This window comes from Chaetura pelagica, unplaced genomic scaffold (assembly GCF_000747805.2).
Source record: "Chaetura pelagica isolate M959 unplaced genomic scaffold, ChaPel_1.0 scaffold17, whole genome shotgun sequence".
In the NCBI taxonomy this organism is placed as follows: domain Eukaryota; kingdom Metazoa; phylum Chordata; class Aves; order Apodiformes; family Apodidae; genus Chaetura; species Chaetura pelagica.
The window spans coordinates 2,998,481-3,007,153 of record NW_009970726.1 but is presented as its reverse complement, the minus strand read 5'-3'; the positions used below and the strand labels follow the sequence as shown (position 1 = coordinate 3,007,153).

The 8,673-nt window shown below is 37.7% G+C and overlaps 1 protein-coding gene across 1 annotated transcript in view; it reads right to left on the bottom strand.

The window, feature by feature from the left end:
- The window catches only part of GPR158 (G protein-coupled receptor 158), a gene marked incomplete at its 5' end in the record, with an annotated part of 170,975 nt that overhangs the window by 145,511 nt on the left and 16,791 nt on the right, over positions 1–8,673 (bottom strand). The gene's annotated exons all lie outside the window — the stretch shown is intronic.

Here is an 8,673-nt window from a genome sequence, read left to right as displayed (position 1 = left end):
ACCCCTCTTTCCTTAATAGAACATTGAAGCTTGTAGCTGTAGCTTAAGGGGAGCCTTCTGCAGCCATAGGATCCCCTGACATACATGGAGCTTCACATACACACCAACTTTGTTTTCTTTCACGCATCTGTGAGAGAGGGCAATCATTCCTTGTGCAACATACATATACATTTAAACATGAACTAACTCAAGGACTACAGAAAATTCAATGCGAAGTGAAGACTTCAAAGTTAAGGCATCTCAATTATTCTAGGTGTTCCAACATTCTCACCATTTAGCTGTGCAATAATAAAGATACACAAATACGGAAAATACTTTTATATTTGGTGCTGTAAAACACAATAATAAAGATGCAAAATGTGATTTCTTATAATCTTGTAACCACCGAAGAAAATATTTTTAGGTTACACTTTCAACAAAAATAACTTAAGCAATGTTAGAAAATAACATTGTTAAGCAATGTTAGAAAATAGCTAAAATAATCCACTGATGCATAATTAAAAGCAACTCTTTATCACCTGTGGAAATGAAACGTAACTGAAATATGCGTAATTGCTGTTTAAGTGGCTTCCTGAGTAAAACTTCATAAAAACCACTCACGATCAACTTGATGTCTATCAAGAAGACCCTCTAAGCCTTTTCTGCAAAGCTGCTTTCCAACCATCCAGCCCCACAGCCTGTACTGGTACATGGGGTTAGATGGAAGACAGGATTCAGGATCTCCCCAGCCTCTGCAACACCTCCTCACACAACAGTTCCAGCAGAAAGCCTCTGTGCAAACAACCAAGTCATTCACAGCTCCCAACATATGCATACACAGGCAAGCATGTGTGTGCATTTGTAGAATGTCCACCACATACATACGCAGATTAGCTGTAAATAAATGTATATATGAAAACATACATTAAAAAAATTGAGGGTTGCAAATAATTCAATTTATCAGCTACTGAGAGAAAGATCAGTTTATTTCTCAGCTCAGCCCAACTTAGCTTTATTTTTAAATGTAAGACCATAACTGTTTTGGATGAAAAGTGCAGGACTTACTTTGCCTAAATGAGAATACATAGTTACATCACTCTAGGAGTATTTTTTATCTCTAGCCAAAGATGAAAAAATTGACAGAATTACTAAATGGAAGTAGCGGTATAAAAAAGTAACTACTATATTCTGATGGAAAGAATTCATTCAGCTAATCCTACTATCTATTTTATGCAAGTAAATGGAAACTGATAGCCCTATGTACAATAGTTGTGATAAATCTATGGACTAAATTTAACTGCAGAGAATTCTGATCCCACTGCAAGAAGAAAACAGTGCAGTATTACAAATATGAAGTTGTCTTCTTTGTCTCTACAGTAACACCTATTTTCCTCACCATCTCTCCCAAGTAAAGGAAGAATCAAACACCTTATTTATCTTCAGAAGTTTACATGCATAATATGTTGGGGAGAAGTGTTTTATCTTTCGCTGCTTACTCACTTGTAGAAAGCAGAGTAAAACCCTTAAAGGAGATTAATGAGAAAGCACAGCAGTAATCCAATATAGCTCAGTAATGGCTTATAAACCAGTCAACATAAAAAAGAAAAAAATAAAGATTTAAAATCAAATGCTCTGCATTTGCATGTTATTATCAGTGCTTAATATATCCATGATTTAAAATACCGCAGGACAACAAAGCAATGAAGAAACACAAGAGAAGATATTAAGTGTGTTAGTAAAGACTGAGAAATTTCTAGATCAGCCTCTCCTCAGTGAACGGATCACCCGATAGTCATCAGTTTACAGTACTGGCAAATACAAACTAGAAGAACAAATCATATTAATTACTGGGATCTAAACAGAAGCACAGGTAAATCAAAAGCAGTTATTTTTTCAGTAGCAAAAACACATTAACTTACTACCAGAAGCCACCAACAGAAACAATGGTATTTGAATGTCTAGTACTGTAAAGCTGTGCTCCAAAAATAAAACTAAATTAGTTTGTTTCCATTAAGGCTATTAATATGCCTCAGCACATTGCTTTTAATATGTAGAGTCATCAGCTCTTCTCTCTGGTTTTCATTTTGGGATATTTAATATGTTTTCAATCTAATTTTAATTTGTTATAGAAAAAGAGGAATAAACTTTCTTCTCTAGGCTAAATTAAACTAGCCTCTTGTGCAGGTGTCATGAACTACAAAAAAACAGGTGAAACAGTCACTGCCTTTAATAACAGCTTTTTTTAAAAAGGCAGACAGTTTTTTCCGTTGGTTTAATGGAAAGTCCATATTTTTTAACAAAAATGTACGTGCACAAGCAGAAATTTTCTATGTTAACAATCAAAAAACCCTCTGCAGTATATCACCTGAGTAAGCAAATAGCTAAGAATGCAAGTCAGGGACAGAGTCTGCACAGTTCATGCGAAGCTGGTGTCCTTTGCAATGACAGCAGCGCAGCAACGGGATGCTTAGCTATAAGGAGACTGGGTGGCTTAATTTCAACGAGAATACTATCACAAATAAAGATCACTAAGAAAACTGTGAAGGTGGTCAGATACAGGTTCCGAAAATACACCATGATGTTTAACTCTCTTGAAGTAGGTGGATGCATGCTATAATGCACTCTGAAATCCCACTCTGAGATGACCCAGCCTGGACGGAACACATTAGGACTCCCCTTCAGCTCACAGGCTCAGTGTACCTTTCTGCAGAAACCAAACAGTAATTTGCGTGGCTGGACATCACACCCAGTTTCAGTCCAGGCATCTGTCAGTTTAGAGATAATTTTACCTCTGCATCCCAGCTGTAAGATGGGGGTAACAGTCTTATTATCTCACAAGATATGGGAGTAGTTGCATTTCTTCTAAGATAAGCATATCAAATCTTACATAGGATAGACCAGATGCTTTGATACAGAAATTTTGTGTATTAGTTTAATTACATATATCTAGTTGTGCTTAATGCTACTAGAAACATTTCTTAGATATTGTACAGTCCTCTGAATGTAGCGATAACGAATGAAGCTGTTCTCTCATTACGCTTAGATCTGATACAACTACTATCACTTCACATCTGGGAAAGGTAACTAGCAACCAGCCCACTAAAGGAGAAAGGTCTGGCCTAGCTACAGTCCCCAGGCTCCTTGCTGCCAGCTTTTCTGTGGCTCCTAAAAGACCCTGAGCTTCCACCTCTTGCCACAGTTCCTCAGTCTCTTCCTGCACCTGTTCCCCTCTCTGTGACTTCCCCTTTGCTCCCACCAGGTATATTTGGTCCAAGTTCCCCAGCTAACTAAACTGGACCCTCACCTCTTGCATTCCCAAAAATGATGGGTAGAGCCACCAGTTCAGCTCATTGGCATTGCTCAATAGGATGCTCTGCCCAGCAGAGAGGGTTCTGAAAGCTGCAACAACAAATCTGGAAGAACTCTTAACTGATGCGATGCTACCATTGTCTGTCAACTGCAAGAGAAACCAAGTAACTTCCTGCTATTTTCATTTTTGTCAGACAGCATCATTCAACCATTTACTGCTTTCACTTTTTAGCTCTGGGGGAAATAAAACAGCAGCAGACCTGGATAAATTGAAATGTTCAAGTTAACACTGATAAGTAGGATTAAAGGAATTGTTGCAAAAGCTTTATTCTTCTGAGAAAACATTGAGAACCAAGACTAGCTTCTGCAAAACACAGGTTTTGACTTTTTCTAAAGACTTTTTTTTTCCTAATTTTTTTTTTTTTCTAAAGACTTTTTCTAAAGAGACAAATATGCTGTAGCTAAGCAACCTATGCCTTCCTTAAACTGAAAGTTGGTTTTCATAGTACCTTGTTTATCACTGAAAGCTCTGACAAACCTCCACCTTACTTTATGTAATCGTGTCTGGGGGAGTGACAGATTAGATCTGGTATACTGTCATAAAGGGACTTTTCCCATTAATGCAGATGATACAAAGTTATTTTTAAAACAGCACCCAAAATGTACTTGGTGTCTACTGCATGCTCATCCAATAGAGTTGTGTGAGCAGCCATCAGTCTGAGATAACAGATATGCCTTCCTGCTTTTGGATCCAAAAAGGCAGAATCAGTTTTCTTTTTCTGTGCACTGAACAAAGCTGCTCCCTGTCTTACATTGCCCCTTTAGCCTAGAATTTGATACAGAAATTGGTAATTTTACCACTAAAGATCTTGTTTTCTTCTAAGAGGAAGTATATCCTGACATACTCTCCATCCTGGTGTGGGTACTTTTCTTGCCCTATTTTGGATGCAATCTGTAGCTCCAAGGATGATGATTATTTCCCAATTGGAAGTGAACTACATTCAGTAAACCCTATTCACTCAGATTGAATCACCAGATTTCTTTTAAAATTTTTCTCATTCTGACTGCATTTTTCCTAATGGACAGAAAAGAAAATAGATGCAAGTAATAAGCAAAACCAGTGCTACTAGATATGACCCATTGGGTTATAACTTTGGATGCTAATCTTGTCATGATTCCACTCCCACAGAGTATGTACACTAACAGCCTTTTCCCAGTTTGACAAGGACATTGGAAAGCATCTGTTTTAAAACCTGGAAAGCATTTTTTCTTTTCCTCTCTCCCAAATCAGTTCCCTTTAAAGTTTATTTTTAATTGACTACTGTCTCCCAGTTTTTCAGTTGGTTGTCTGTAACACTATGTACAGTATAATGAAATGTGATGGTCCCAAATGTTTTGCTAAATGATAGAAAAGATTTTGGCTCTACTGCTCATTTTTCTTTCTCAATTGGTTTTGTGTTTGTTCAGAAAAAATACACACACAGTAGGCCTATGCATCTTTCTACAAACACAGAGATACACACACTATATATAGACAGCAATGCACTTTTGTTTACTCTGCCTCTCTCATTCCCTCTAGATATTTTTGCACACTGTCACTTGTGGAATACTGTCGAAACCCAAAGGGATGTCAGCTGAGCCTGCCTCACATTGCAAGCTGTTGGCAGCTTCATTAAGGATGGGGGAACAGTGTGGAGTCCACTGCTGTTTTTCAGACTGATGCTGATGATTGAAGTGTTTGGCCAAGCTCAACAGGCTATGCCAGCTCATTTCTTCAGGTGCTGCTCAGCCTTGATTTTATTGTTGGTGTCTCATGAAGGACTCTAAAGGTGTTACTAAAAGTGCCAGCAGCTGCTGCCAGCATGTGTGGTGAAATAATCTCATACATTAAAAGAAAAATCTTAAAAGGTTTCAAACAGGGTAAAAATGCGTGTTTTCCTATCCTCATAACCCAGCCTGTACAATGAAATTACTCTGTATTTGTCGTTGTGTAACATTTTTTCTTCTGTTTGTTAATTTCAGAATTATCTGCATTATTTTGTTCTCTATCCAATTAATTTTAGTTGTTTGCAATCCTGCAGATATCACCTGCCTCATCCAATCCACTGCAGTCCCATAGAATCCAAATGTCTTGCACATGTGTTTTTTCAGGGAAACTGTTGCTTACTTCAGTGTTCAAGTAGAGGGTAGAACGAGAATGGAGCTCTGTGCTTGGCCCAAGTTGGCCCTTTTTCCTCCAGGCCAATAAAAGAACAACTGGCCATAGCCCCCTTCCTTCTTTTGCTGATACAATTAAGATTAAAAAGGCACAACTAAAGTAGACTTTAGCCACTGCTGCAGTTTGACTGCCCTGCATAAAACATCACCTAACTTCCTGCCTAATTAGACCAGGACATTTCCTGTCATCTTGAGCTTGCAGGAGAGCACCCTTGCTCCCCCAGTTCATCTAGGCTATAAAATCAGGGATATGAGTCCTGCAAACAAATCAGAAAAACATATTACTATATATTAGGAACTTAGGTAGTCAATTTGAAAATGGGGGAATCTAAGGTTTCCAGAGCTTGCTTTTGTTTTGTACTCAAGAGCACCATACATAAAAGCAAGATACTCCTCCAGAGTCAACAGTCTATCTCCTCAGGAACACCTAAATTTAAGGACAGATGGCAGTAAAGGGAGAAACAGGATGTCAAAGCATTTTGTGTATTTGAATATTTTTTAATTTCCTAACCATACACTGTTTTTCTTTCAAACAAGGACTAGCAATACAGTTATTTCAGCACATAATCAGGTTATTCTTGATGGCCTCCCAAAGCTAAATCCCAATGTCACACATAGGTTAACATCATCTCCTAGTGGCTCTGTGCCAGAGCAGGTGACAGCAATACTGTACTTTCAACACCAATCTCTACTTTCTGGTAGAAGTTGGGTCCTGTGCATTCATTCCTTTTTCTTTTTTCCTGTCTAGCACATACAGACCACTGGTTTAACACATTTTTACATTCACTGTAATGCATGTCCATCTTCCTTCTTTTTAACTCATTTTTCTTTAGAAAACAAACACTTCAAAACAGCACAGAAAGTAGGAAAATTTGTCTGTAACATGTCTAGTAGATTTTAGCCACTACAAATCTAACTGAAATACAAGACAAAGAAGCATTTTAATAACCCATAAACTGAGGCTTTTTCCTCCCTTTTATCCGAGTTGCTCCCTTCCCCCTCTGTCACTTGCTATATGTTCATAATGCTAGGGAAGGAGAGAGTTTGTATCTGAAATATTGATCTTTATGCATTATATTTAATGGCACTGATAGCCTGGCCAAAAAGTATGGGCTATGCAGTAAGACTTTTGGAGCCAAATCAGATATTTTCTATGGCAAAATATTGCTGAATGGTCTGTGGAAAGTCTACAAATATTTAAGTCATCTACCAAAACTGAAGAGAGGAAAGAGAACTGGAAATCCAGAGATTTCTGTTATCTTTCTTACTCTACTATACATTGACCTTATAATCTGGCACAAGGCACTCCAGCGTCAGTAGGTCCTTCTGTATCTGCATATAGGAAGATGAGAGGATGGGAAAGATAATTTCATTAGCATTTATAAGACAAACTGTGTGGAAAGCATTGCCACACAACTGTCATTTACCCTGTTCCATGGGGTAGATTCCAGTGAAACAAAACATGAAAAGCAGCATTTGGGACCTGCTTGTAAAGAAGGAGCAGAAGTCCTCACTAGGCTGAACTCTCCCAAGGAGCTGCCCATAGGCTAAAGAAGAGAAAGCTTCTCTAAAGATTGTTCCCAGCAATTCCCCAACCCAAGGGGTCACTGTTATTAAGTAAGGAGTGTCATTCTCTTCAGGTATAATAAGGAAAAGCTCCGTTGCAGGCAAGCTTCATTTTGATGGAGGTTTGTATTACCTATAAATCCTTCTTTTAGCCAAGAGACCCTTGTTGATTTAACACTCTAGTAAGCATTATAGAGAAGAAAGATCAGCTGGACAGCTGGCAGGTTTTTACTTTGCATACAAGTTGAAAAGTCATTAATGCAGTGGCACTCATTACCTCACACATTATTAACACTTTAAGGTGTGAACCTGAACCCCTCTCACATATACAGCATCACTCACTCAAGATCCTCTGCCCTAGAATGTGTATTTTAAATCCTTTTTGCGTTATGGAAACTCACTTATAGACTACAAACTGAAACAAAAACATGCAACCATCCATTATGAAAAATAAAACATCCTTTGTAACATCAGCAATGGTAGCACCACCTCTTCTCTAAAACAGCATAAAGCTTCCTAGTCTCTAAAAAAGCAGCTCTGGTTTTGTACTGATGTGTCAGTTTGGAGGCAACAACAGCAAAAGTATATAAAAGTGTAAAAAAAGATTATTGTAAATTATGTATAGCAGTTTTTGTTAACTCCCAAAACCAAGGAAAAACACTAGGCAAAATAAACAGGCATAGGGAAAAAAAGTAGTAAATAAAACAGTGTGATTCTGGTAAAGACAGACTTACTTGAGCACTTGAGCTCACTTTACAAGAAGACACCCCCAAAATCCCAACATGAAGATCTGTTCTGTACACTTTACATTTGAAATAGAACGTTCTTCTCTCCTTCAGCACATAGGAAATGCCCAGCACGCTCAGCAGGAGAGCGAAGCCCAGAATGCCATAAACCCAGTCCTGGCTCAAACACATCAGTGGTATAAGGAAGACAGTAAGAATAGGGATGAGATTCAGAGCCCATTACAGCAAACAGTGGACTTTGAACCTGACTCAAGTGTGTTGAAGCTCACCATTGATCTTCTCTTACTCCACTTTATTTTGAGGTCTGAGTTTTTACTAGTCTTCTCATAAAATTGTTGGGGTTTTTTTCCCTTTTCTTCTTGGTTGCACGAAAAGATGCAACTTACAATCCCAACCCTCCGCTGATTTCTGCTCTTATTACATTAGGAAAAGGAGGAGCACTTGCCAAAACATATAGTCGCATTCAGTATAACTACCATATATAAAAAACAAGCTATACCAACTACCAAAGCATTTTCTTATAGGAAGAAACATAAGGTATTAAAAAAGAGTTCACTTAAATTCAGAAGTCAAGAAGTACTTCCCAAAGAACTTTTTTCCATTTGTAGAAATATTTCATTTTAAATTGGTCTTTCTTTACCAAAGACTACTTGATTTCTCATTTCAAGCTTATTTTAAAATTACAAGTGAAAAATACCAGAGGATGTTTACAAAAATTCTGACTTTTTCTTGTTTAAAAATAATTAGGAGATTAATCCATAAAAACCAACTCTCTAAATTCAGATTTGGCTTTGATAAACTGGCATTTTGTAACAAAATTAGGCAAATATCTCCTGACTTCCAATAGAAAACTGTC